Source organism: Plecotus auritus (assembly GCF_963455305.1).
Source record: "Plecotus auritus genome assembly, chromosome: 2".
Taxonomy (NCBI): domain Eukaryota; kingdom Metazoa; phylum Chordata; class Mammalia; order Chiroptera; family Vespertilionidae; genus Plecotus; species Plecotus auritus.
In genome coordinates, this window is record NC_137771.1 from 51529853 (window position 1) to 51557609 (window position 27757).

Genomic DNA, 27757 nt, shown 5'->3' on the forward strand with positions numbered 1-27757 from the left:
CACATTGTCTGTGTTCATGGGCTATGCATATATGTTCTTTGATTATTCTCTTCATCTTCTTTCATCCTGTCTTTCCCACCCTCCTTTTAGATAAAACTTAATACAGTTAGTTCTTAATTTAATAAGAATTTTCAGTAGTAATGATGATTAAAATATATTTATAAAGAAGTGTACTTTATAAGAAATGATGTCAGTATCTATAATAAAATATTTAGAAATTGTACATTTTATATTTATATTTAAAATTCTATGAGTAGAAGTTTCTCTAATTATAAAAATGTTTAAAATTGTGTTTCAATTGCTCAACAGTACAGTTCCTAAAGAATTATATAAGCCAGCAGAAGTTTCTTCCCTTTCAGTCTTCTTTGACAGCTTTATATATGACGTCATGGATAATAAATACTTCACATATAAACTCATAAATATTCATACAATTGGAGCCATATATCTTGATAACAAGAATGCTAAGTAATGATTCAATAGAGAAGGATCATTCTAATGTAAATTACTAGACTTTAATGTATCTGGTTTATAAATTTAGACTTTTTCTTTTGGGTTGTCATACAGCGATACAAGCTTGCACCATGAGGCAGTGGAAAGCAAAAGATCTTTCAAAATTCTAAGACTTGTAAAATAGTTCAGTTGGGTTATCTTTCTAATAAAGGAGAGAAAATTGTAAAAATGTGTTTAGAAATATGTTGGTAATAGTCAACATCAATTTTAGCTCAAAAGGAAATGAAGATCATAATTTAAAAGGCATTGAAGAACTTAAGAGTTAGTGAATAAAAGGAGAAACTTCTGGTAGACTGTTGAGAGAGTCTGCTGGTAGAAGACCAGGTAATTGATGCTTTCAGTAATCCAAGTCGAAAATTTAAGAGTCAATCAGGCGTCCTCAAACTATGGCCCGCGGGCCACTTGCGGCCCCCCGAGGACATTTATCCGGCCCGCCAGGTGCCGCTGCCTGTCCTGCTTAGCAGCCGACTCATCCCGGGCCCGCAGTGCGCATAGGAATTTGTTCATAGTTTTTTTTTTTAAACTATAGTCCAGCTCTCCAACAGTCTGAGGGACAGTGAACTGGCCCCCTGTTTAAAAAGTTTGAGGACCCCTGGAATGTGGCGGCAGTAGAGATACTGAACAGGACTTTGACTTGAAAGAAATACCTTCTTCACTGTATTCTAAGAAGCTTGACTTGGATGAATAGCAATCCCATTATTTGAGACCTGGTATATTAAAAGAAGAGCAGTTAACATTGAACAGAGGATATTAAAATGCTAACTTCAGTTTAGACAGTGAAATTCAGGTGCCTGTGGCAAAGCAAAATGGTATCTCACAGGGATGGTGGAAATTCAGAACTGAAGCTCTGGGATTAGAAGACATATGGACTTAATTTATCTGAATAGAGATAGTGATTGAGGCCACCAGAATGTAATCAGGCAGAAAACATATTCAGGGTGAAGAGGAACATTAACACAGGTACAATTCCTAGGATCAGTATGCAATCATCAAAAGTGGCATGAGCCACAAAAAAACTGAGCAATATTCAAAAGTAAGAGTAAAAGTGGCTTCCAGTGTTTTTGTTTTGTTTTGAAAAAAAAATAATAAAACAAAGCAGGAAGATTCATAGATATTAACTGTTAAATGCTGCTGAAAAACCTAGGAAGAAGATGACTGAGAGAAAAAGCTTTTGGGCATCAAAATTAGTCAGTCATTGGGAACCCTAATGAAGAGCATCTAACTTTGAAGGCCAGACAGACTTATGAATCCTTTTCAATATAGTGACTTCATTCTTTACCTTATCTCCTTCTTACATCAAGCCAAATGGTAGAATTATGTTGTTCAGATTTATCTTTGGATGGTTTTATATTTTTTAAAACTCAGATTTACTTATTCTCAGAATATCTTTCTGTTGCAATCACCCTAAAACATCCCATAATTTGAATAGCTAATTCAATTGAATGTACCTTGGTTAAGGATATCCTCATTACTAGGTAATCCTGTCAAATACATATACCCTATTATTACTTCATTCAGCCATCTCATAAATGATTTCCCACAGTAGGCTGACAAATAATCTGTTTACATCTTTGTTAGGAAAATCCCAGTCCTCCTGCAGTTTTTCTCCTTTACTCTCATACTACTACCACACTCACAAGACTTCAGACAATAACCGATTTTCTGTGACATCAGCTGGGCATCCTACAATTTATTCTGACACTGTTTACCTAGAGAAGCATCAGATCTCATAGGTTAAGCCCTCAGTCATTTCAGATGACCCCCACACACTTCAGATGGCAAACCCACAACTTCTGTCCAATTTGGCTACAAATTGGAGGTTCCCATGACCTGCTCCCCTTGGATTCTGTTATTTGCTGGAACAGCTCACAGAACTCAGGGAAACACTTATTTACATTTACCTGTTTATTAAGAGACATGATAAAGGATACAGATGAACAGCCAGATGCATAGATACGTGGTCTGGTAGGGTTCAGAGCACAGGAGCTTCTGTCCCTGAGAAGTTGAGGTGTGTTATCCTCCTGGAATGTTATCCTCCTGCTCACCACCTGACAGCTCTCTGAATCCCATACTATTGAGATATTGTGGCGGATTACTCATATAGGCATGACCAATTTTTAACTCCATTTCCAGCCCCTCTTCCTTCCCTGGAGAATGGGAGGTAGGGCAGAAAATTCCAAGCTCCTAATCATGGCTTGGCTTTTCAGATGACCAGTCCCCAACAAGGAGCCATGTAGGAGTTCAACCAGAGTCATCTCATTAGAACAAAAGACACTCTTATCACTCAAGAAGCTCCAAGAGATTTAGGAACCCTGTGTCAGGAACTGGCATCAATGACCAAATATTAGAACAAAAGATGCTGCTAGTACTTTTATCCCTGAGGAATTTACAAAGGTTTCATGAGCTCTGTCAAAAACTGGGGCGTAGATGTGTCTGTCTATCTGTCCATCCATCCACCCATCCATCATCCATCCATCCATCCATCCATCCATCCATCCATCCATCCATCCATCTAGTACTAATAGTTCCTGGCACATAGTAGGAATTTATAAGATATTTTTGAATGAAAGAATGAATGCTTTTCTCTCTGTGGATTATTCCTACATTCTTTTTAAAGTACTGTTACCTTCTTGCAGCAAATACGCTAAGAATTGTTTGACTATCTTTAAATCCTTAAATAAACAAAAGACTAAGAGGAAAATAAGTAAAACTTTGTAAAAAAATACACATATTTTTATTGATTTCAGAGAGGAAGGAAGAGGGAGAGAGAGATAGAAACATCAGTGATGAGAGAGAATCATTGATCACCTGCCTCCTGCATTCCCCCTATTGGGGATCGAGCCTGCAACCCGGGCATGTGCCCCAGCCAGGAATTGAACAGTGACCTCCTGTTTCATAGGTCAGTGCTCAACCACTGAGCCACACCAATTGAACCAGCATAACACTTTTATGTGAGATTTTTCCAACTGATTCTCATTAGTACTATTATTATTTTTCTTTCTCTGGCACTATAGAGTTAATTTTCATGATTGTAATTAGGGCAGAATAGCCACCAAATCTTTTAAGACTTTTTATTTAGAAACAGATTACTCTTAAGTATTTGTACTGCTTTCTTTATTTTTTGGTCTACAATAAAAATAGCATTATTGCTTTATTTCAGTTATATAATCCATGCTTATTGTAAAAATTTCAACCAATGCATGAAAGTATAATGAAGAAAGTTGCTTGAAAGTTGCAACCCAAATGATATAATGATTAACATTTACATTCTTCATGGGTTGACCACTTTCTCATTATGAAATGTTCTTTTTTATTTTTAATGCTGATTCTTGCTTATTCTGCCCTTTCTATTCTTAGTAAAACTACTGCCAGCTTTCTTTGCTTTCTTTTAGTTAATATGTTCATGTGTTTTTTTAAAATTAACTTTATTAGAATTACAAAGATTAATAAGATTATATAGGTTTCAGGTGTACAACTCTATGATACATCATCTGTATATTGCATGTATTTCTTTTGCAGCCTTCTACTTTCAGTCTTCTTGTGTTCTTATATTTGTGATTTCTTGTAAACATCATATAATAGACTTTTTTAAAAGTCTAGTCTGTAATATTGATCTTTTACTTGGAGTATTTAATTCATTTACATTTATAATTATTTGCTGATATAATTGGATTTATATCTATCATGTTACTCGTTATTTTTTCTTTAATCTATCTGATTAGGTTTGTTTTTCTCTCTCTTATTGCTTTCTATTGAATTTTGGATTAATTCAATTCTTTTTGCTATTCTATGTTTTTCTGTGTTAACTTATTAGATATACATTTTTTAATTGATCTTATAGTGGTTACTCTAGAGATTCCAACATTTATCCTTGACTTATTATGGTTTAACATAATATATTAAACAAATAGCCTGATATTAGTTTTAACAATAACCTGATATTAATAGAATCTTAGGAGACTTTAACTCCATCTTTTATCATTCTTATTGTGACACATGTATCTAGAGATTCTTACCCCTCACTCAAGACATTTCTGTTATTATTTTGTACAGTCAAGATCCATTTATAATTACCCACATATTTCCCTTTTCCACTATCTTTCATTTTTTCCTGCATATCTGTTTTCCACTTGGGAATGTTTTTTCCCCATTTGAGACTCTCTTTAGTATTTATTTTAGTGCCAGTATACTGAAAATAAATGTTCATAGCTTTTATTTCTTTGAAAATTCTTGATTTCATCTTTGTTTCTGAAAATGATTTTTACTGGTTATAGACTTTCAGTACTCCAAAGATGTTATTCCAATGTCTTAGCTTCCATTTTTTTTTTCTGTTAAAGAAGTCATCAGTCTTATTGGTGTTCCTTTGATAATTATTTGTTTTATTGTTTAAATGATTTTTAAATATTTTAAAGATTATTTATAATTGTGCTAACATGCACCTAATGTAAAATTTGCAATCTTAACTATTTTTAAGTGTACAGTTTAGTGGCATTAAGTACATTCACACTGTTGTGCAACCATCACAGCCATCCATCTCTGTAACTCTTTTCATTTTTCAAAATTGAAACTCTGTACCCATTAAACAACATTTCCCCTATCCCCTGGCTACCACCATTCTACTTTCTGTCTCTATGAATTTGACTGCTCTAAGATCCTCAGATAAGTGGAATTGTACAGCATTTGTCTTTTTGTGACTAACTTATTTTACTTAGCATAATATCCTATAGGTTCATCCATATTGTAGCATGTGTCTTGAGAATTCCCTTTTTTTTAAGTCTGAATAATATTTTATCTATATTCCACCCTTTTTATTTATTAATCTGTTGATGGATATGTGGTGTGCCTCTATATTTTAACTGTTGTGAATAATACTGCTATGAACATGGGTATACAAATATTTCTTTGAATTTCCACTTTCAATTCTTTGAGTATATATCCAGAGTAGAATTGTTGGATTATACAATAATTCTATTTTTAATTTATTTTTATTTTTTAGTTACAGTTGACATTCTATATAGGTGTCCCCAAAAATTATATACACATTTTAACAGCTAATAGTTCAATATTGTCAATGAGATATATTTAATAGACACTGCCTTTATAATTATTCAAAGTGTGTGTATACATTTTGGGATTATTTTATATTCATTTCAGCTTTACAGCATAGTGGTTAGACATTTATATAATATATGAAATGATTCCCCCTGATAAGTCTAGTATTCACCTGGCACCATACATAGTTATTACAATATTGATTATATTCTAAATGCTGTACTTTATATCCCATACTACTTTTGTTTTGTTGCTACCTTAATCCCTAAACTTTTTCACCCAGCCCCCAATACCCTTCCAAATTGGCAAATATCAGACCAATCTCTGTATCTATGAGTCTTATTTTGCTTTGTTTGTTCATTTCATTTGTTCTTTAGATTCCAAATATAAGTGAAATCACATGGTAATCTTTCTCTGTCTGACTTATTTCACTAAGCATAATACTCTCTAGGTCCATCCATGTGGCTGCAAATGGTAAGATTCTTTCTTTTTTATGGCCAAGTAATATTCTACTGTATATATGTACAACATATTTTATCCAATTGTCTGTCAGTGGACACTTAGGTTATTTCCAAAGCTTGACTATTGTAAATAATTCTTCAGTAAACCTAGGGGTGCATATATATTTTTTAAGTCGATAATTTGTATTTCTTCAGATAAATACCCAGAAGTAGAATTGCTTGACCATAAGGTATGCTTTTAATTTTTCAAGGACTGATGCCATATTGCTTTCCATAGTGATGGTGCACTGCTTTACATTTTCACCAACAATGAAAAAGCAAACTGATTTTTCCACATTCTGGCCAACACCTGTTATTTTGTGTTTTGGTGTATTGTTTATTTTATCATAGCCATCCTGAGAGGTATGAGTTGGTATTTCATTGTGATTTGGATAAGCATTTCTCTAATGATTAGTGATGTTGAGTATCCTTGCATATGCTTATTGCTATTTGTATATCTTCTTTGGAGAAATGTATATTCCACTCCTTTGCCTATTTTTAAATGTATATCCCACTCCTTTGCCTAGGTTTACTGAAGAATTATTTTTGTTGTTGTTTATATGACTTTTAAGACTTTCTCTTTAGTTTTTATTTCTATCACCCAAAATAGAATTTTCCTGTGAAATCTTTTGTAAAGGCCAGTGTGCCATAAAACAGAGTATTGCCTGCTTTTTGAAAGCCACTTCACTTTTATGAAAGATTTACGTTATTATGGTAATGACAGTTTTTTCATAAAAGTAAAAATCCTCTTCAGACTTCTTTTAATTATCTAAAACAGGTCATTTCTCTTTTGAGATGAGAAGGCCCAGAGGGGTCTGTACTTGTGAACGGCAGAAAGACCCACAAAACTTACAAAACTGTGTGGTTATTGAATTTTTGTAACTAAAATCTTTTCAATTTACTATGGAGACTTGCTGTTGTTAAACTGTTATTTCAAATAATTATTCATTTTTTTGGCTTCCATAAAAAAGAAAAAACTAACCACAAATCACCTTCTAGTGCCCAAGTGCATATTCTACTGAGAATGTATCAGTAATTGTGTTTGCTGGACAGTCAGAAAGAAATTAAAAATAAGGTATTTTCCATGAAAAATAACCTAAAAATGATGACTAGTTTGTACATGTTATAGGTGCCATCTATGTGGACAGGCATTCAGAATCTAATGAATTAAATCAATGACACAATTCTTCAGGTCCTGTATTGCCAATATGCAACTTTAGTGTCTAAGGATTGTAAATATTATGAGAGGAAAGAAAGTCATTGAAGGCTGGGTGAGCCACAAAGTAGTGGTCATATGAAAGGGAAGCTAGAGGTAAACAGTACTTGATTCTCAAGGCCATAATGGGCAGAGAGAGACTAATACCAGCTGCACACCACAGGCTCCTGGCCAGATCTGCTTTGGGTATCTCTGAATGAGCCAGCAACCTGGCTTCCGTGGCCTGAGGTGTTCTGATGCCAGGTGAAAGGTTTCCCAATGCTGCTATCTTCATCTGACTTAATTCCTCAATTTCCTGTGCTGAACAAAGAGCCCAGTTCCTACCTGTGCTCTGGTTGAGTACTTTCTAGCTGAAATTAGGAACTGAGTTTAAATCATAGCTGGAACCAGACCTGGAGAGGAAAAGAAAGGCAGAGGGAGGGAAATTGACATTTATTGAGTAAGTTTTATGTCATCAGAGTACATTTATACACACATTTTTCTCACTTGGCCCTCATAATATGTCTATAACAGAGATGAGACTCTAAACTGTGGGGAAGTTTGTTGAGTGATTTTTTTTTACATGATTACCACAGTTAGTTACTAAAGGGAAAACCAGTAGTACAATTTATTTCTATATATGACTTGTAGAACCATTCTCTTTCTACTGTAGTACCAGGAGGAAAAAGTTTGCATGAAAGACATTATTAGGTAGAGCGAACATCATAAAATTTTATCACCATTGTGAAACTATACAGACATAGCTTTATGAAATGGAAATGAAACAACTCCTTATTAAAGCAACACCACTCGAACAATGACAATAGCCATCAGTACTGTTGCTTTGAATGTGACACCTCTGGCCATAGTATGAAGGGTAGATTGGTGGGGCTCGTGGTAAGAGGTAGGAAAATGGCTTTCAGGAACAGCCAGGGAATATCCAGGGGACAATACCAAGTGAGCTTTTGTAACAAAGAACAGATATATGAGCTTAAGATGTGTACGCAGGAGGTTTACCATAAAGATGGGAACTAAAGCCAAGGGTGTAAATGAGATTTCCCAAGAAAGAATACAAAGCTAGGTCAGAAGAGAACCAACAAAACTTGGGTTAGTAAAATAAACAAATACAAAAAACATTTTATCCCTGGCTGGTTTGGCTCAGTGGCCCACTGACTGAAGAGTCACGGGTTTGATTCCTGTCAAGGGTGCATGCCTGGGTTACAGGCTCCATTCCCAGCCCTGGTTGGGGCACATAACAGAGGCAACATATTGATGTGTCTCTCTCACATTGATGTTTCTTTCCCTGTCTCTCCCCCTCCCTTCTACTCTCTCTAAAACTCAATGGAAAAAATATCCTCCAGTGAGGATTAACAACAACAACAAAAGTAAAAAATAACAGAGGCAGGAAGAGGATGAGGGTAAAGTGAGTTCACGGAAGCAAGGAAAGGTTACCGAGAGAAAAAAATTGCTCACCAGTTAAATAAAAGCTACAAAGAAACCTAAGAGTTCATGGAATCCGGTGGTTAAGACATTGTAGGTGCCTGGGAGAGAGCTACATTACAGTGTAGATTAAGGAATTTGGTGTGTCATAGGTTGGGTCCTTGGAAATAAGCTCTGAGGTAAAGATAGGATTATTGGGAGTGCCAGGGAAAGAGAGAAATTAAACTATGATGAGGTTGCAACAGAGGTCTTGATAGAGCCTATGGATAGCACTCCAGCTGGGAAAGCCTTGCAGAATTAAGCCAAAGTGATGCAAGGTGCCTGGGCTTTTAAACCAACATCAACCAGTCTTTGGAGAGTGTAACCTAGGCGAGATAATTTCCTTCACCAAAAAGCAGTGCCCAGGGGGGAGGCACCCATGAGCCTTTAGCAGGAAACCTTTCAGCAGCTGGAAGAATGAACGGTTTCTTCCTGCAAGGGACCTGGGTTGGAGAGTGCGTCCCAGCGTCCCAGCAGAGAGTGGAGAAAATGAATGTGAAAGGCTAGGCTACTGTTTTAAATACTTTGCTGTAAGGGATTTTATTATTGCAGCCACTAATCTTCTTTTCCAAAGTCTTCCCCACCACCATCTTCTTGCCAGCTAACTCCTTTACTGACAGATTTTCTTTGGAGATAGATACTTCATTGACTTATGTGCCCCCAATTAAATAGCTCTCATTTCCTTTACTGTTCTTTATTAATTGTTACTCTTAATCTGTCTTGTACTGTAGAGGCAGATGGAGGCCTAAGTGCATTCCTGTAGCCACCCCCATTAATGCATGTTATGTGAAAAATAACCATAGTGTACAGAATTGCCTTTTCCAGATCAGTTACCATTAGGAAAGAGGCTTCCCCTGAAAGCTCCAAGATAAGGAATTTAGAAATTACAAGCCAAGACTTGATATATCCCTGCAAGGTTTTGACTGCATTGAAGAGTCTGGTTTTACATATTTCATGTGAGCCTTTACATTTAACTAGAAGTCGCTACATTAATAGTGTGATTATAAATATGAAATCTTACCATAATCATATGCTCATGAATATAGAAAAAGGTTAAATAAAAACTGTTCATCATTTTGGTGATTATTAATTTACAGCAGCTCTGAGTGTGGGGACGGGGTAAAAATAGTTCCCAGGAGAGATTTGAGTCAATGTGCATTTATATCATCGTATCAACCACATTTATCACCCTGCATCCGTGTGATCCGGGGTTCATAATGCAATATCAACCGTCTCTAGCAATCACCTCGGATGTGTAAACACTCACAGTTTATTATTTTTTTTAGAATACATGGGACCATCTATTTATTTCTCTTTTAAAATTATCAATAGAATAGTTTAATATTTTAAATGTTTTGGCAGGGTTTCTTTGGCAATATGTTAAATTTCCATTTAACCAAAAAACACCTCCCCCCACCCCAAGGAAAAAAACAACCAACAGGAGCATGCACTGCTTTATGGAGTTCTAACTGGAGACTGTTTGAAAAGGCTGATTTGTTCTTGCTTTGAAAATATCACACACACACACACACACACACACACACACACACACACACACACACACACGTAGTCCCATCTGTCAAACTGCCTGGAGAATGCTTTTAACAAGGAATGAAGCTACATTAAAGGCCATAAAATATGCAGCAAGGGGAAGAAGGATAAAGCCATCCTGCAGTTCATTGGCTTCGCCTACTGTGCAGTGCTCTCCTTGTGAACAAGACAGATTGGGTAGTTATTACTACATCAAGATATCTGCCCTTGTGGAGAGAAAGAGAATTGGAAAGAGAACCCTGGACTCCAGATTCCAGCTCCTCCCATGATTATTAGGCAAGGAAATGTGAAAACAAATGACATTTCGTTTTAAGGGAGCAGATCAACTTTTTCTACCAGGAAAAAACACAAGTTTTGTTTGCAATCAAGGATCTGCAACTCCATTAATATTATTACTAATTTGGCAAGTGAGAGAAGTGAATTTTAGCTTACAGTTTTGCAGCTGTGTCTAAGGAAAGGCAACACATTGTTAAAGGGTATGTTTATAAGCCAGATATTGACAATTGTATAAATGTATTATTGTTTTACCAAAATGTGGAAGTAGGACAAGAAATTTTGTTAGCATCCTCATTTGCACCTAACTTAAATTCCTAAAAAAATAGATAAGACAAAGCATTTAGACACCGTTTTCCAAGGTAGATTTTTGCTTCGTCTGTAATTTTGAAATGTGTTCACTTTTCTGTCAAATAACAAATTGAAAAACTATTATCTGGAACAAAATGCACATTGCTAAACTTATTGAAAGTGGTCTTCACCTGTGAATGTTAGCAAAGCTATCCAATAATTCTCTCTTGGTGCATTTCGAGGATAAGAGAATAACATCAGATGTTCTGACCAGTTTATAAGCACTTATGAAATAGGAATGACAATATTGAAAGATCTTGTTTATTAGGAACAAGAAGTTATTATTTGGTATTTCCAGGTAAAATGTGAAAATGTCCTCTATACCTCCCAAAATTTTTTCCCTTTATAGGAAAAAAAATGACATTTTTTATTGCTAAGTACTTAATTTGTTTAAAAAACACTATACAGTATTTTATTTGATTTCCTTTATACAACTATGAAACTATTCTTCAATTAATGCCTAGAAAGTATAATAAAATAGAAAAACAATCTCTCAATAAAAATGTACTACCATTTGCAAAAATAGTTCTAATTTAGTAATAGAAATAAACAACTGATTTTAGAAATACTGGCTTTCTTTAAAAAGGTCTGGAATATAACATCAATAAAAAGAATGCTGTTTTTCTTTTAAATAAAGAAAATATTTATTGGCAGATAAACTGATTTTTAATAGGTTTTATAAATGTTTTTAAAAATTGGACATTATTGTGCTGGCTGAGTTGCTCTGTTGGTAGGAGTGTCATCCTCGTGAGACAAAGTTGTGGGTTCGATCCTGGGCAGGGTGCATATAGGAATCAACCAGTGAATGCATAAATGTGTGGAGCAGCAAATCAACATCTCTCTCTCTCTTCCTTCTCCTTCTCCTCCTCCTCCTCCTCCTCCTTCTTCTTTCTCTCTCTCAAATCAATAAATTTTTTAAAATGGACATTGTTGTACAGTCTAGTGAAAAATAGGTAGCATATACATAGTTAATTGTCCCAAAGAAGATGTATACAATTATGACTAAAATATGTAATAACGGTAATTTCAAAAGTCCTAGTCAATTAAAAAAGCTTAGAAATAATTAATCTAAATATCTTGTCCAAATTTAGGGACTATAAAATAGTAGTTATTTTAAAGTTTTATATGTTAACATTCTGTTGTGAGGGCATGAAATAAAGATTGTTTCATATTGACAAACAGAGACAATTTAGAGGGAAAATAGATTGAAGTAAGTGTAATAATGGAGCCCCGTATTGAAGAAGATACAGAGAATTTCTGCAATGCTCAGTTGGGCTTAAACTATACTTGCAATATTTTGACTCTAATTTTTTGACAAAATGAAAGAAGAGTTGGCTCTACCTCCTTTTGATAAACAAAAATAATTCATATTTCTTGAACGCAAAAATTAGATGTGAATAAAGACTCAAGTGTAACCAACATGTTCCTTTGAACATATACATTCATCAAAATATACTTCTATGGAGTAAACCAGTTTAACACCTTAGATCTAAACCATCTATATTGTTAACTAGAGTCCCAATGAACGAATTTTGTGCACTGGGGTGGCAGGGGTCCCTCAGCCCAGCCTACGCTCTCTTGCAGTCTGGGACCCCTTGGGGGATGTCCGCCTGCCAGCTGAGGCCCGATCCCCTAGGGATCGGGCCTAAGCTGGCAGTCAGACATTCCTCTCACAGTCCAGGGCTCTCACAGTCCAGAATCCCTCACTCCTTACCGCCTGTCTACAGCAAAGGCGGAAGAGGCTCCTGCCACCACCACTGCACTCACCAGCTCTGAGCCCGGCTTCTGGCTCAGTGGGGCTCCCCCTGTGGGAGTGCACTGATCACCAGGGGGCAGCTCCTATGTTGAGTGTCTACCCCCTGGGGGTCAATGTGCATCATAGCAAACGGTCATTTTGGTCATTCCACCGTAACAGTCACTTAGGCTTTTATTATATAAACTAGAGGCCCAGTGCATGAAAATCATGCACGGGGGGAGGGGAGGGTCCCTCAGCCTGGCCTACACCATCTCACAATCAGGGGCCTTTTGGGGGATGTCTGACTACTGGTTTAGGCCCAATTCTGCTGTGATCCCTGTGGATTGGGCCTAAACTGGCAGTCGGACATCCCTCTTGCAATCCAGGACTGCTGGCTCCTAACTGTTCGCCTGCCTGCCTGATCACCCCTAACTACTCTGCCTGCCTGACTAATTGCACCTAACCACTTGCCTGCCTACCTGATTGCACCTAACCACATGCCTGCCTGCCTGATTACCTCTAATTGCTCCCTGGGAGGGGGGGAGGCAGCCAGAGCAAGGGGCTGTGGTGTTCTGGTCTCTGGTCATTCTGGTCATTCCACCGTTTTGGTCACTGGGCTTTTATTATATAGGATAGGGTCTCCATATATTCCTGAGGAAGTTGGAGTTAGTCAGTGGCTTGGGAATTGATCCAGAGTCTCTCTTCCAGTTAGATCTAATTCCTAGGGGAGTTGCCAGTGTAGGATGAGATTGCAATGGGTTTGGGAAGAAAATAACAAAGAAAAAATATATCGAATATGTATATTCATATTTAAGCCATGGTAAATTTAGAAAATCATAGCAATAAGGACTACTGTACTCTGTTTATAGATGAGGACACTTTAAGAAAAAGTGATTTGACTCAGATCATGTGGCCTCTTAAATGGCAAAACTGGGACTAGAATTCAGGTCTCCTGACTCTTAATCCAAAGCCCTTTAATGGAATTCTGGCAAGATTCCTGATGATACTTGATGTTCCTGTTAGACATGCAATTAAGCTTATAATTGGTCCTTGTTCTACTTCTCTGTGAACTTGCCTTTCTTCAGAGTCTATGAGAGAGCACATTATTCACCCAGGGACAGAGAAGAGAGTGTGAAAATTAAGTCAGTGAAGTAAGTTCTCATTGTCCAGTAAACAAGGATGATAACATGATTTGATTATTTGTTATTTTCTGCTCATGTTTCCTTATTTTCATTAACTGAGTACCTAATTCATTTATCTTAGGTACAAGTGAATCCAAATTTATTTTTAATTTTATTTCTAAATAATGGTGGGAAAATGTGGCAGGATTCCTGTGAATTTTGGCATTGTCACCCCCAACTTTCCTCTTTTTAAACTATGAAAACATTATTTTCTAGCACTAAAAACCACTTCCACTGATTTCTCAATACTGTACCTTATTTTATGCCAGAGAAATACTATCTTTGCTAAAATTGTAATTTTTTCAAAGGCATTTAGCTTTACTTTGTCGGATTATGCATCTATTCCAGCAGAAGTTTTCCATCTCAGAAATCATTCATCCTGCTCTCTTAGCATTGTTAATTGCCCTGATATACTCCGCAACTGAGGTAGGCTTAGTGTCTTTAGGTAGTCATAAATAGGAGTTGCACTTATTTGTAGTAAAGTACATTGCAAAGGTTGAAGCTTCATATAAATTGACATAGGTAGCCGAGGATTAAGGTTGGGAAGGTCACATGTATTTATAAAAAATCTAATACCCTGCTTAATTGTATTTTGTTTTATATTAATTTTTTATCTTATGACTAAAGCCAAACAGTCATTGTTGAAAAGTTACTAAATATGTATAATCAAATGTGAAGTATCATAATATCTGTAACTTATAGACAGATAAAGCCAAGTTGTCTAAATGTTGACAACTATTCCATTTTCTATTTTATTTCTATAGATATGGTCATTTCTGAACATTTAGAAAAGATTTTTATTGTTTTCATGACGTTTCTTTGTATATCCATTGAATAAAGATGCTATTTATCCAAACAACTTAAAAATTATCAGTCGCAGACATTATGATACTTCACCTTTCAATATTTCTCTCATAGCTCTTAAAATGAGGATTATCTTTTCCATAACTACATCACCATTATCACACTCAAGGAAATTTATAATTATTCTACAACTAGAGGCCTGGTGCACAAAATTTGTGCACTGGAGGGAGGGGCCCCTCAGCCCAGCCTGCACCCTCTCACAGTCCGGGACCCCTCAAGGAATGTCTGCCTAAGCCGGAAGTCAGACATCCCTCTCGTAGTCTGGGACCCCTCGCTCCTTACCACCCGCCTGCTCGCTGCTCATTACCACTGGGCTCACTGCTCCTTAGCATTTCTGTGGAGGCAGGAGAGGCTCCTGCCACTGCTACTGTGCTCTCCAGCTCCCTGTGGGAGCACACTGACTACCAGGTCGCAGCTCCTGTGTTGAGCATCTGCCTCCTGGTGGTCAGTGTGCATCATAGTGACCGGTTGTTCTGGTCGTTCTGCTGTAACGGTCACTTAGGCTTTTATTATATAGATATTCACCATACTTAAATTTCTCCAGTTGTCTCCCAAAAGCCATTAAGGGCTTTTCTATTTTGAATCCAATCATTCTTCATGCATCTTGGTCATTATATTCCTTTAGTCTCACATCAGAAGTATCACATTAGTAGACATATAATGTCATTTTGTTCCACAGTTGATATTAAATTTGACCACTTTCTTGAGTAGGTGACAAATCCCTCCAACATTTTCTCTTTGTAATTGGTAAATAATATGTGGATTTTGAAACTGTGTAAATATTCCAATTCTAATACATATTTACTCAGTAGTTTTAGCATCACTTGATTATCCTTGACTGAATTACAATTAAGGATTGTAAAATACGAATATTCTATCATTGTTCTACATTGTATTAGTATTCTTTGAAGAAGTTTCCCTTTTGATCTCTCTCTCACTAACTCACTCACTACTATAGACTCATAGATTTATTTTTAATTAAGAAATTTTAAATTTAACAAAAGTAATAGAAAATTTTTTTCCAGGCTCCAACATAATTTTATTTTATTTTACTTTATTTTTTAATAAGTCTTTATTGTTCATATGATTACAGTTGTTCCTCTTTTTTCCCCCCATAGCTCCCCTCCACCCAGTTCCCACCCCACCCCATGCCCTTACCCCTCCCATTGTCCTCATCCATAGGTGTTCGATTTTTGTCCAGTCTCTCCCTGCACCCTCCCACAGCCCTTTGCCCCAAGAATTGTCAGTCTACTTCCTTTCTATGCCCCTGATTCTATTATATTCACCAATTTATTCTGTTCATATTTTTTATTCACTCGATTTTTAGACTCACTTGTTGAAAGATATGTATTTGTTGTCACTTTGTGTTAATAATTTTTATCTTTACCTTTTTTTCTTCCTCTTCTTAAATAATACCCTTCAGCATTTCATATAATACTGATTTGGTGGTGATGAACTCCTTTAGCTTGTTCTTATCTCTGAGGCTCTTTATCTGACCTTCAATTCTAAATAATAGCTTTGCTGGGTAGAGTAATCTTGGTTGTAGGTTCTTGCTATTCATCACTGTGAATATTTCTTGTCACTCCCTTCTGGCCTGCATAGTTTCTGTTGAGAAATCAGCTGACAGTCGTATGGGTGCTCCCTTGTAGGTAACTAACTGTTTTTCTCTTGCTGCTTTTAATATTCTCTCTTTGTCTTTTGCCCTTGGCATTTTAATTATGATGTGTCTTGGTGTGGTCCTTTTTGGATTCCTCTTGTTTGGGATTCTCTGCACTTCCTGGACTTGTAAGTCTATTTCTTTCACCAGGTTGGGGAAGTTTTCTGTCATTATTTCTTCAAATAGGTTTTCAATATCTTGCCCTCTCTCTTCTTCTGGTACCCCTATAATTCGGATGTTGGTACTCTTGAAGTTGTCCCAGAGGCTTCTTACACTATCTTCATATTTTTGGATTCTCTTTTCTTTTTGCTTTTCCGGTTGGGTGTTTTTTGCTTCTTCATATTTCAAATCTTTGACTTGATTCTTGGGATTTTCTAGTCTGCTGTTGGATCTCTGTATATTATTCTTTATTTCAGTCAGTGTATGCTTAATTTCTAATTGGTCCTTTTTTATATCCTTGAGGATCTCACTAAATTTCTTGGAGGTTTCTAGAAGATTCTTGAGTAACCTTATAACTGTGGTTTTGAACTCTATATCCTGTAGTTTGCTTTCCTCCATTTATTTCATTTGTGACCTGTTTCTTTGTCTCCACATTTTGGCTGCTTCCCTATGTTGATAGGGTGACTTTGCGTGCTAGGTGTCCTATAGGGCCCAGTGGCTCAGCCTCCCCAATCACGTAAGGTGGACACTCTTGGTGCACCCCTTTGTGGGCTGTGTGCACAGTCTTGTTGTAGTTAAGCCTTGATTGCTATTGATATCACTGGGCAGAATTGACCTCCAGACCAATTGGCTGTGAGAACCAGTTGTGTCTACAATGGGAGAACTGCTGTGTTGGAGACACCCTTATGGGGCAGGACTTGCTTCAGTGGGGCTTTGGTGCTCACTGAGTCTGCCCCCTGAGTGTGTCTCTTATGGATGTGAAGAGTTGTAATCTGGTGTGGTCTCACTTTGACCACTGGGTGCACTGGCTCTTGGATCTCCAAGGAGGTGCTAAGTCAACCCCTGCCTGAGGCCACCCAGCAGGAGGTACAGAGACATCTGCAGTTTCCTCCTCTTAGTTTGGGGTTTGGAGGTGCCCAGATGAGGCACAGCTGTGAAGCAATGCAGGCTGCTGATGAGCCTTAGGCCTTCTTTTGGAAGCTCTGGGGTTCTTTGACCCAGCTGCAATTTGTAAGGTTAGGTTGCAAAAGGCCATGCCATTCATATGCAAACACCTCTGCGCACAGCTTGGGTGGGGTTGTAAACTGGGTGGGGCATGGTCTCAGGGAATCACTGGGTGGTGCAAACAGCAATGGTTGCCCATTGGCCCTGCCCCGGCTAGGTCCCTGTGTCTCTTTGTCCCGAGGCCCTGTGCAGGAACAATGAACGCTGTGACCACCTCTGAGAGAAAGCCACCCTCGTGTTCCGGCCCGATGCCAGACAGTCCAGTTTCTCCCAGTATGAGTCTGGGTCCCCAGAGTCTCGCCCAGTACTGGAATTCAGAGCAGTCAGGAGTTTGTATCTCCCTCCTGATTGAAAAAGACCATAGTGTACTCAGTTGCCAGCCCATTTCCACACGTGCCTCCGTAACTTCTCTCTTCCGTACTTCTGCACCTCCTACCAGTCTAGATGCTCTTTTCTCTTTCCTTCTTGTTGTAGAACTTCCTCTCAGACAGCTTTCCCGTGGTTCTGAATGTTATCCGTTTTTTCTTTTAGTTGTAGTTTTGACGTGGTTGTGAGAGACAGCAAATTCAGGTATTTACCTATGCCGCCATCTTGGTTCTTCCCAAGTAATAGATATTTAATTGTAAGTCTAGCTTGCTTTTGCTGGTAAAAATGCTCAGAATTTGTGCTCTGGAAAATGTATGAGTTTAGTAGCATTAACATTGTTTCATTCTTTTTTTAAAAATAATTTTGCTGCTTTTCTGTTAGTTTGCCTGACATGTTGAAATTATTTCACAATTTTTATTTACCAAAAAAAAAGCATTTGAAATTTACAAGATTAAACACTGCAGAATAAGTGTCATGTAGCTTGCTTTTTAAATTCCCATAAGATTTGATTACTTTTTCTGAGTGATTCACTAAGCATAGACAATTATAACTTTAATTGATAACTCTACAATGTTTACTCTTTTAACATTTACTGAGTACTTTGCTGTATCTTCACTTTTTGGAGAAAACAAGACACTTTATATTTATTAGTTTTCTATTTTTAGTTTTTTATACACATTAAAATTACTTAATATTTTCTTCATCTTTTAATGTAATCCAATAGTACTTAATGATGAGACATTTTAGAACATCAAAAGCCGATTTTTAGAAACTACCTGATCAGTAATGATTTTCTTTTAGAGGAACAGAACACCTTCTAAAAGATGAAAATTTCTATCTGAAAAGTTGAAGAAAATTTCAGTTAATTTTAATAGGAAGTTCTTTTCTGGTGATTGGAAAGGAGTGTGTGTAGACGCAGGGTCTTCAAACTATGGCCCGCGGGCCACATGCGGCCCCCCGAGGACATTTATCTGGCTCGCCGGGTGCCGCTGCCTGTCCTGCTTAGCAGCTGACTAGTCCTGGGCCCACAGTGCGCATAGGAATTTGTTCATAGTTTTTTTTTTTTTTTTTAAACTATAGTCTGGCCCTCCAACGGTCTGAGGGACAGTGAACTGGCCCCCTGTTTAAAAAGTTTGAGGACCCCTGGAGAGGATAAATACAGATTTGTAGATAAACCATTGTGTGTTTGAATCTTGATGTTATTCACTGCTTTGGGACTATTTCCTTATCTGTGTAAAGGGATTCAAGCTGACAGTTCTTACACCATCTTACGAGATTCATGGTATGCCCTCACCTAATTAGTGTAGCCATCATGGTTATCATTATCACCATTATTTTCCTTACATTGCCTTTGATATTATCAGCCCTTGAATTGATTGAAGACAATAAATTTGCAAACAAAGGTTCTCAGAGTATGAATCTTTGTTATATAATTGAGTTAAAGGTGACCTCTGTATTATTGGCTCCTATAGTATTTATTTCTTCACAGCAAGCTAGAATCTGCCAGCTCAAAGCTAGCCAGTGCCAAACTCCAATTCCTACACATTCAGTTGCTTTAAATAGAGACCCCAAAGCATAGTTTTAACCATTTAGAGCTTACCTGCTTTGTTTGGCCCATAAAACTGCACCCAATATGCTAGCTATCTATACTAATAAAAGGGTAAAATGCTAATTAGACCGGGAGACCCTCCGGACATCCTTCTAGACAAAGCTATAGTGTTGGAGCCGAGGCAGAGGCAGTTAGAGACGATCAGGCCAGGAGGGGAGGGCAGTTGGGGGTGATCAGGCAGGCAAGGGGGTGCAGTTGGGGGTGAGCAGACCAGCAAGGGGGGCAGTTGGGGGCAATCAGGCTGACAGGGGGGGCAGTTGAGGGCAAGCAGGCTGGCAGGCAGAGTGGTTAGGGGCAATCAGGCAGGCAGGCAGGTGAGCGGTTAGGAGCCAGCGGTCCCGGGATTGGGCCTAAACTGGTAGTTGGACATCTCCCGAGGGTCCCAGATTGGAGAGGGTGCAGGCTGGGCTGAGGGTCACCCCCCCCCCCCATGCACAAATTTTGTGCACCGTGCCACTAGTTGGTAATATAAACCTATGGCCTCAAAAGTGCTGCTACCCTTGCATCTCTCTGCCTCAGAGACTCCACATCTTGCTGCTGAGCAGTATCACCTAGACATAAAAGCCCCTTCTCCAGTTTCCCACTCCCCAAGAGGTCCCTTGCCCTGTTAGCCTTCTGGGTGATGGTCCTACACCCCTGTCTCTGGAAGGTCTCTCACTGGGAGACACTTCAGAACCCTCTTGCAAACCCACCCAAGTGCCACCCAATAAAGCTTGTTGTGAAATACTGCCGTCTTGTGGTCCTGACTTTCCCTTGATCAGCCCTGATATCCTTAAACTCACCAGTCTTATACTTCAGTTTTGGATCAGAGACTAAGAAGTTGAGTCTTTTAGGCCTCTTGTGCTTTTTTAAAGACTGATGGGAAGGGAAAGAAGGGGATTTTTGCTGCATTTATTTCACAATCTCACCCCAGAGGATTTGATTGTGGACTCACATTGCACTTGGTCAGCAGGGAACCTGTGTTTGGTAGAAACTGCCTTACTTTATTTCAGGAGGCAAAATATCTGTCCACGGCTTTCTGTTACTGTTTTGGGCGCTAAATTGCTTGAGGAGGGCCATGTTTGTCTCACTGATACCATAGAAGGAACATGTACTGAGTTGTAGTAAGGAATTTTGCATTGATTACTTCACTCAGTCCTGTTTAGAAAAGAATAGTCCTATTTTATTGGGAAGGTAACTGGCATAATAGAACTAGAAATTGGTAGAGATGGAATTTAAACCTGGAGGTTATTCATAGGCCATGTTCTTGCCCTCTCATCACCATTCTGCTTTAGCCATTCCAGAGCTTGCAATAATCTGCAACTAAGTATTTTATAGGAACTGTGATAATGAATCAAACCTATTTTTTAAAAATATTTCTGCCAGTTTCTACATCTTTCTTTTTTCTTTTTTGTATTGTCAATCTATCAAGCATCTTATAAAACTGAAACCTGGAGCTATTTAAAACAAATTGCCTACTTTAAAAAAAATTGCCTTTATGTGTTAGTCTTATAATACAAAGTGTTAGTTGATCCGTAGGCTGCTGTTTGAGTGAGTTGCTTAGAAATATTGAATAATACCCCTTTGAGGGAGGGAAGGAGGGAGGGAGAGAGAGAGAGAGAGAGAGAGAGAGAGAGAGAGAGAAGGCTATTTTTATTCAAAAAGAACACACTGATGGATCTGTTAGTTGTGAAAGGCAAAGCTGCCCAGGGCTAGTTTATGAGAGAAATAAGGCACAGGAAAAGCCAAACTGTATTACTTAGTAAACTATCCGGTATTACAGATTTAACTCTTGGAAGCCTGAAAAGAAAAAAACACTTAACTGGCTGCTAGAAACTCAGTAAAACGTACATAGGCAGGAGTGAGTTCTTGGGACTTTTAATAGCTTGAAAACAAAAGGACCTAGAAAAAGATGGTCAAGTGAGAAATTCCTTAGAGAGGAACAACAGACTATTATTATGCCCCCAAGAGCAGTTTGTAGGTTATTGGGTATAATACAAAATCCCGATATTGAACAATAAGAGGTTTTGAGAGACCAGACTAAAAGCAAGGTAGCAGTATAGCAAGTGGTCACTATGGTAACCAGAGGTGAAATGATGCTGATGGGGAACACTGTTAAGATTCGGTTGAGGTTATGTATAAAAGCCATAGAGAAAGAAATCAAGTTGCTTTATTTTCATCTATTTATTTCTGATTTGGAAAAGGAAAGATAAAGGGATAGGCACTAGCTAGGAAATATTGCAATATAAATTATATAGCTTCCCCTGGCCTTGTTGGGGTTAGCAGAAGGCAGCAGAGATGAGGGTAAAGACGGTAATTAAAGGTGTTAGTCATAGAGGGGGACAGCCATGTGCTTTCAGCAGGTGCACTGTAAGCCCAGGATCAGGATGGCTTAAGGCCATCTGTACAGTCTCAGAATGGACACAACATGAGAAAGCATAAGATTAAAATAAAAACGGGAAGCACACTTCTAGAAAGTTAATTGATTTGACTTTGGTTTTCGTTTATTTCAATTGCTTTCAGTATCTACATTTTGTATTATAAAGGGGAAACAAGCTACTTATTAGTTAATGTCTGTGATAGATAATTTATATTTCATTTAATTTAATGAAGAACTAGTTATTGAAGACATAAAGTCATATTTTGGCAAAAACAGTTTACTTTGTGTACAATGAATTTTCAAGATGCCAATCATCACAGGAGAAACCGGCTGCTGGTTTATGCTATTAAATGAGGAACTATTATTAGGCACAAAAAAAAAATGCCTTGTCATCTGTTCGTCAGAATTTGGTTTCATAGCTATCCGGCATTCTCAGATATAAGCAACTTCAGAAAAGACCCCTACTACACAGAGAAACTGAGTGGGGAAAACAAACAAAGCATGAGATGTTATGGGTTCTACTGTATGATTGGTCAGTTTTTTAATTAGAAGGAGAAAAGTATAATGAATTTTGATGGCTATAACACACCAAAAATTGCTGTATTAGTCTGCCAGGGCTGTCATTATAAAATATCACAGTCTGGGTGACTTGAAGGTTAGACATTTACTTCTCACTTTTGAAGGCTGGGAGGCAAAGATGAAGGTGCTGTTGGAGTTGGTTCCTCCGAGACTTCCCTTCTTGGCTTGCAGATGGCCGCCTCCTCACTCTGTCCTCACGTGGCCATTGTCCTGTGTATGCACATGTCTAGTTTTCTTCCTCTTCTTGTAAAAACACCAGCCCCACTAGATTAGGGCTACTTATAACTTCATGTAACCTTAATAACTTTTATAAAGACCCTCTCTTCAAATGTAGTCACATTGGAGATTAGGGTTTCAACCTAATGAATTTGGGGGAGGGGAGAAAAATTAAATCTATGAAACACTTGCCATTCCCCAAAACAGAGCACACTAGATGTATCCATTAACAAATTTACACAAAAATATTTATTAAGCATTAACCATGTGCCAGACACTGCACTAGGCACTGGAGAAGTGCAGTGAGGAAAGGCAGACAGGGATCTTATTCTGCAGATTAATGGGGCCATTTAAACAATTGTGTTACATTAGGTGAAAAGTGAGTTCACTGAGCTACAGAGGAGCATGTAGCAGGATTTCCAAATCTGGTCTTGCCAGGTCAAGTATAGAACTCATTCAGTTAAATGTGAACTTCAAATAATTTTTTAGTATACACATGTTCCAAATATTGCATGGGACATACTTATACTATCCATTGTTTACCTGACTTTTCAGTTTAACTAGTCACTCTGATTTTCATTCTTTTATTTATTTATAAATCTGGCAACTCAATGAGTCAATTCATGAGAATTAAGAAAGCTCCGCAGAGGAGGTGAGATGTAATCTAAGACCCGAGGGAATGAATCCGGTTAAGAAAAGAAAAGGAAACCAGAAGAAAAGATTCCTGCAGAAAAGAAAGACGCTAGAGACCAGCAGTGAAGGTACAGATCACCAAAATGTAGAGTAGTTGAGAACCATTGTGAGAAGCAGACACTTGACAACGGTTACTGTAGAAATAAAGAACAGACACAAGCATGAGGAGAAGATGGAAGAAATAATGCCCAGTTTCACTAGACTCTAAAGTTATTCAGTAGAGGAGCAAGCTAAAGGAGATATACCAGCTGTGACTAGCTAATCACCAAGTCTTGTGATTGTAATTCTAATTTATTTATTCACTTAATCTTTTACTATGTTGACTTCTCCCCTCTCTACCTGCTTTCTGGCTGCACTTTCTCAAGAACCCCCTGATTGGTTTCCAAACCCTCTCCAAACTACTCTTCACTGAGCAGCAAGAATACAAAACAGGTCCGATCAGATCCTTCCCTCACGTAGAATCCTCAGGACATTGCCAGATGAACTTCATCTTGTTTAAGCCAGTACAAACTATTCAGAAAATGACACTAAGATTTAGAAAGCTGATGGAGATTTTAACATAATTTTTAAAAAGCAAGAACAAAAGTATGAAAACTGTATGTGTGTGTTTATGCAATTTTTGTGCCATAAAAACTCAGAAGGAAAACTGCCTAAAATCCTTCCCGATTCTAAATCATTTAAAGCAGAGTGGAGCTATGTATGTGAAATAATTAGAATCATAAGTTATCAACTTTTGGTCAACATTGGAGCAATTTCCTTCAAAAATTGTTCATTTCCCTATGAAAGACTAAACATCAAATAGGCTAAGACACTTAATACAGAGACAGTCCTCAGGTTACGTCTGCCTGGACTCGACGTACGTGGTTACGTCGCCATCTCCCATTCATTTGTAAAAAAAAAAAAGTTTCGTCATTTCGACATATGTACATATGTGCTTTATGTTTTTTATTATTTACTGTATTTACCACAAGTAAAGGTCAGGATTTGTTATCTTTCTTTTAAATTTTTTTTACTGTTTCACTTCATTACTGCTGTGTATGAGCTCCATGTGAGTGACATAGGTGGATTCCGACTTACAGTGAAAGTCACTTTCCGTCGCCTTAGGAATGGATCTCCGATGTAACCCGAGGACCTCCTGTAGTGTCGGAATTAAGATTAGATTTCAGGTTTCTTAGTCTTAATATACTTAATATACTATACTTTAATTGTGCTATTTTGTATGTTATATATAACCAACTAACAGAATATTTCCAGTAAAGTAATTTCTAAACCTGTAGTAATTTTAGAGGCTACTGTTTATATTAGTAAAATACTTTTATATCACCTTAGACTATATGGTTAATAGAGATTTTGTATACGTATGTGTGCATGATTATAAATGTTGTGAGATATCTCAGCAATGTCTATGAATAATTTGGGGTATGAGAACTATTCATTTAATAATAGTTACCATATTCTCTACTAGAATGGTCAGCCATTCTCATATTAAAACAGAAAAATAGTAACTATTATTTCACAGAGATATGACATAGATTATTATTTTAAATCTTGGTAACTGAAAATATAATGATAGTAGTGTTTTTATTTTTTTCAATAATTTTGTTATTATTTACAGAACATAATTTTAATGTATAAATGACAAAAAAAATAAAATATGATATGTTTTATATCTGAATCAAAATAGAATATTGTTATAGAAAGCAGAGTTGGTGTCTGGACTTGGTTATTATAACCTGCCAGCATGTTATTTAGAACACAGACGTTACCATAGAAGACATTTCATAAGAAAGATGATTCATCATTTAGATGCCCCCATGTGTAATATCTAGTAAAGCATGAAAATGCTTTGACTTTTCTTTCTGGTGAAATTTAAAAAGAAATTTGAGTCACCAGCTAGCTAGGAAAGAACACTTTTAGAGGAAAGATTTCTGAAATTGTCTGTCTTGGTCAGGGTTGGTGTCCTGATGAGTCCTCAGAATGAGCTTTGACAACTTATCACAATAAATGCCAGATCATGTTCTAAGGGCAAATGAAGAAACTTACATTCTAAGGAAGCTGGCAAAGATCTGCTGAGGGAGTGACATTCCAGCTGCCTCAAGATTGAATGATTAAGATTTCTCCAAGTGAAAAACAAAAACAAAAAACTGAAGATCATTCCTGGCAGAGAAATGCCTTTGCAAAAGCTTGGAGGAATGTAGAGGCACTGTGGCTGTGTGTTGGGTAGAAGAAGTTGACAACATGTACAGGGTAGGCTATGTGGTAACCCACTAGAAAGATATTAAAGAAGTCAAAGGAAGGAAAGGAAACATAACCCAACATATCAGCAGTGATTACAGAGAGCAGGGGCCACATTTGAAAATATGATTCATTTGTGACATTGAGAGTGGAAAATGATAGAAAACAAGAGTGGAGGATGGCTCCAGAGGTTCAGTTTAGGAGACCATATGAGTTGTTTATTTGTTAACTGAAAGATGACAGTACATTACAAAGGTCAGATTTGGGGGAGAAAACAATGAGAGGATGCATTACACATTGCTATCAGTTTAAAGGACAGTGAAAGTAGTTATTCAATAAGAAAGTTTGTACAGGGGGAGAAATTCACTGGGGAAAACGATTTTAGGAGGTTTACCTGAAATATAAACTTTTAACAAGAAAAAGAAAATATTTGCCCCTGATTTTCATTTTAAATGATTGTACATATTTACTCTCTATTTAAGTTAGAAATTTCCAGAAGTATGATAAAGTATTCTTTAATTTCTGTACTCTGCCCAAATATATCTGTTATAATCTTTACAAAACAGACCATCGCTACTCAGATAACTCTGAGACAAGCAGGAAAAATTAATTAGTCCAACTATATTTGTTTTACTATGGGGAAAATATTTTTTAAATATAAATAGCATGTTTAATCTGAGAAGCTAAAAAGATTACTCTAATTATCTGGAACTTTCATTTATCTATCTTTCCCCTTTCTTTAACACTGCATGCTCTGAAACTCAACACACACATGTACACACAACACGGCAATGCATTTAAATACATTTAATGAATTATTGTCTACTGTCCTTAAAAACTAAGCAGATAGTCCAGAAGAATAATGGAATTATGTTACTTTTCTGATTCAGATTAGATTTGTCTCTTGGTTCAGAGTCAGTCTAGGTAGACAGTTGTTTCTACTTAATGAGAACCCAGGTGCATTTTTGTCTCCACTGATGCTCATTTCTGTACCTTGTTTTGTTCTACATATATCTAAAAAAAAAAAAAGTGAAATAGAAAGAAGATTTGTTCTGACAGCATCCATATGTTAATCTCACTATAATTGCTAGAGGTGGATTAAGCTCTAATTGGGTTCATGAACAAAGTAAAACATTGAATTTATATTACTAAAATAATTACTTGGTTTGTGGCATCCCATCTCAGTAAGAAAAAGAAATAAGATCTAAGGTTTGGTGCAAAACTTCAAGGTCAGTCAATAGACGTGTTATCAGGAGGCATTTCCATTTGAAAGGGTTCATTATTGACAATGGAGAAAAAATCTTAGAAATATTTTTCATATCATTTATTCATGTTATTATAAATATCACTTCCCTGGAAACTCACAACCAAATGAGACCTTAAATTCTATTAACCCTGTATAAGTGGCAAAGAATTTTTAAAATTTGAAAACGTAACCTTTATTTAATTATTTACATGGTTCTCTTCTAATGGATCCACCTGTTCAAAAATCAGGGCCAATAGTAAAATTCCAAAAATATCTGGATTATTCACACATTGTGCTGGAACTATACCTGAGAATGAGTTTATTTATTTACATGAGACGGTTCCTATAATTGAAAAGTTAGAAAATTATGATATAAACTCTTGTCCAAGAAAGAAGTTTCCAAAGATGATGTTTAAAGACAATGATTTGTGAAAAGTAAAAGTGTTTCCTGTTAGTAAGACCTTTAGTTAAATCCATTCAACAAACTGATTTTGAAAGCATATATCAAGGGAGGAACAGATGAAGAGAGTAAAAAACACCTTAAATTATATATACATTGCTGTATCAAACTGACAAAGATTGGAAATAAACTGATTATGTCCACTGGCAGTGGTGCAAAGAAATGGATATTCACATATAATACTCTGGTCAGTCTCACTTGGTACAAATAATTGAGCAATTTTACAATATTTATCAAGAAGAATAAAAGTGTTCAAGTACTTTTCCCCTAATAAAAGCACAATAGCTTATATTTAAGGTTGTTAATTAAGGCACTAATTATAATTTGGGGAAATGTTGAACTATATACATTTCTAGGATAGAAAAAAGATTGGTCAAATAAATTGGTAGACATATTCGCAACAGAATATTTCAGGCTTCAAAAAGTATGTTTCAGGGGATGTTTAATGATATGAGAAAATGTTCACAGTGGAATGCTAA

At 37.0% G+C, this 27757-nt stretch overlaps 1 protein-coding gene across 5 annotated transcripts in view; it reads left to right on the plus strand.

Annotated features, from left to right (window-relative positions):
• LRRC7 (leucine rich repeat containing 7) overlaps positions 1 to 27757 on the plus strand; it is a 496684-nt gene that overhangs the window by 126972 nt on the left and 341955 nt on the right. The gene's annotated exons all lie outside the window — the stretch shown is intronic.